The following is a 3,322-nucleotide window of genomic DNA, read 5'->3' on the forward strand; positions in this document are numbered from 1 at the left end:
ATAACATGCTTTCACTTCACTACCGAGCGCAGCTCTGTGCGCCTTCGGTATGTGCTGTGGTTTGCTGTGGTGCTCTTATGTTTACTGTATTGAAAGTGTTTTGCGTAGAATGTGTGCAGTACCCAGTAGTGCAATTTTCTGTATGTTATATATACTTGTAAGTCCTGGTGTTTTTGTTATGTATTTGTCTGAATATTTTTTATTATTATTATTATTATTATTATTATTATTATTATTATTATTATTATTATTATTATTATTCAGGTCACTGCCTGGAAGCGAACTCGGAATCTTGGGGTTAGTAACCCGCGCTACTTAACCACTACGCCATGTGCTCAAATATACCTTAGGAATGAGAACCCAGGTTCGGAATTTCCTCGACTACGGTGCTTTATGGAGACATACGTAAACACAGTCACTCCCCCTCACCTCCATCTTACAAATGCTGATTTATGACTTGACTTCCATTGCTCCTTGTATCCGCTTCGCCTACTTATGTGTATATTTATATATTCACGTAGGCACACACACAGACACGCTTACACACGTACATGGCGTTACAGCTGCATAAACTCACACACTCCTGCACCGTCCGATATGTATGGATATACACACAAAGTCAGGCTTTAATGAGTGTAGCAGTTATATGCACAAATGCGTGGGAGTTTGCTTACTCTATGAGATACAATATGAATATCAGTAACACAATACAAATATCAATAACACAGTATACATCCTCTTAGCATACAGTTTGCTCAAGAAATAATAGCATAACCAGTAAAATACGAGGGTGAGTCAAAAAGTAATGGCATTTTGTTTAGGACAGGTATAATTACCAACACAGGAACATGTACCATACATCAAAATGAAGCTGGTCCTCTGTGGATCACATCCCTACTTCTCACCATAGTTACTGTTTCTCTCAATAGAAACGTTCCACCTTCGAATGAGAGCATGTATCCCTGCCCCGTAAAATTCTGTTGACTGTTCTTTGAGCCATTTCTTCACTACCTCCACGCTCACCAGATTTAGCGCCTTCAGACTATCATCTCTTCGGCACCACGAAAGCGGGTTTGAGAGGCAAACATTATTCCAGTGACAAGGAAGTGAAAACTGTAGTGAAGAAGTGGCTCAAAGAACAGTCAACAGAATTTTATGGGGCAGTGATGCATGCTCTCATTTGAAGATGGAACACTGCTATTGAGAGAAACGGTGACTATGTTGAGAAGTAGGTATGTGATCGACAGAGGACCAGCTTCATTTTGATGTATGATACATGTTCCTGTGTTGGTAATTATACCTGTCCTAAACAAAATGGCATTACTTTTTGACTCACCCTCGTACATATCAACTGAATAAACAGTCAATAACATTCAATAATGCACTACAGTCTGATTTGTATAGATTCCATCTACCTGGGTATACATTGATTATTTGTTCATCGTTCAGAAAAGGATATTTTGCGACACAGATACCGTAAACCATTTGCCATTTCTGTGGTGGCCCCTTCCGTTTCCCTTCATGTCCTAACCACGTGCTTATTTTGCTTCATGGTTAATCCAGTATTGACAGGGTCTTATCAGAAGCAACCATCGTTTAACCTTCCGGTTGGATTCCCAAACGGGGCGAACTGAAACTATAGATGTTCAGCTATCTCGTTTTTGTTCAACCCTTAGGTCTTCTGCCAGTTTGAAGAATCTATCTTGCGATTCTCTATCGCGACATTCTACCTACATGTCCGTTGTACCAAAGCTGTGATCTCTCTGTGCCGATAAGTAGCGGCTCGCCCTGGAGAGCCTCCCTCACCTCCGAACTACGCACCCTGTCGAGTAACTTTGGAATCAACATTCAAAATAATATATCCATCAACGACACGTATTTTCACATGAATACAAGAAGATAAATGAAGCTATCTCAACAGTTAATTTTTATGTATTTGTGTTCTTTCCAATTAAACATCCTTACTTACAAAATCAATATCTTTCATCTTTTCTCTCATCTTTCATTCCGCTCATATCAAAAAACTCTTTATTCAGAGATCTGAAGCTAAGATCATCACCATTATCTTTTATAGACTCTCTAATATAAAGTAATAACGTGTGTGTATCATTTGTACGTCTTGTTCACCATTTCATTTCGGGTGATATATCTTGTTTCTCAAACATTTATGGACACCATTAAATACAGAATTCATCTTTCTACCACCGGTTTAAGTTTATGGAATGTGATACTATATCCTATTGTAAGTTATGCGCATGTCTATTCTTTATCGTTTCAGTCCTTGGATTGCTGCCATGCTGGAGCACGCCTTAGAGCAAAGGTTCTCAACGGGGCTAGCCATTTGGAGCTTGAGGGGGCGTTTTGGAGCAAAGGGGTCGTTAAGAGACTTTGGGAGATAGAGGGCGTTAAGAGACTTTGGGAGAGGGGGCGTTCAGAGACTTTTGGAGCTAGGGGATGTTAAGAGACTTTTGAAGCTAGGGGGCATTAAGAGACATTTTGGCGCTAGGAGGCGTTACGAGACTTGGGGGCTAGGGGGGGGCGCTGAAGACTTTAGTAAGTTTAGTTTAAAATTGACGAGTAGTAGCCATATTTTCCCAACTCTGCGACAGCTATTTTTAAAAAAAAAAACATGCCTTTTGTTTCAAATTTTCAAAAACTTAAAAAACACTTTTTCCACTTTGACGATACCCAAGCAATGGTACTATGTGTAACTGGTGTCGCTTAAGTGAAACCCCCATAAGAAAAACAAAAACTAAAAACAGATGAATAGTGAGGACGATTAAAAGAAAAACAGTAATGAATAAAAGTGAGAAAAGTGAATGTGTGTGTGTGTTTGTGTACAAATATATAGAATGGTGGTCAGAATTTTGGATCAGACTGGCTTTTGGGAGTGGCTGATAAGTATGTATTTGTGTATGTGTGTGTATGGGTATGTTTGTATGTATATGATAGCGCGTGTTGCCGTTTTGAATTCCTTTCTGCAATTGAACTTAAATTGACCGAATCACACACGCACACACATTTGTTTTAGATTTTGTACCCATTTGAACTGCAGCTATACACCAGATAACGTGGTAAGTCTTATGCTCTGAAATTTAAATTTTGATGTGGCTTTTTAAACCAATGTTCTGAAAAGACACCCACATACATTGCACATCAGATTTGGACCACCAAGAACTGCAGGTAAGTACTGATCTTTGTGGATCTTAAAATGTCTTTTGAAGCCTCCGTTAGATTTGCAAACCTGGCATACACTGGATTCAAAAGAGGTTCGTTTATCATGGGTTCGCATACATACATACATACATATATACATATATAT

Source organism: Octopus bimaculoides, chromosome 4, assembly GCF_001194135.2.
Source record: "Octopus bimaculoides isolate UCB-OBI-ISO-001 chromosome 4, ASM119413v2, whole genome shotgun sequence".
Taxonomy (NCBI): Eukaryota; Metazoa; Mollusca; class Cephalopoda; order Octopoda; family Octopodidae; genus Octopus; species Octopus bimaculoides.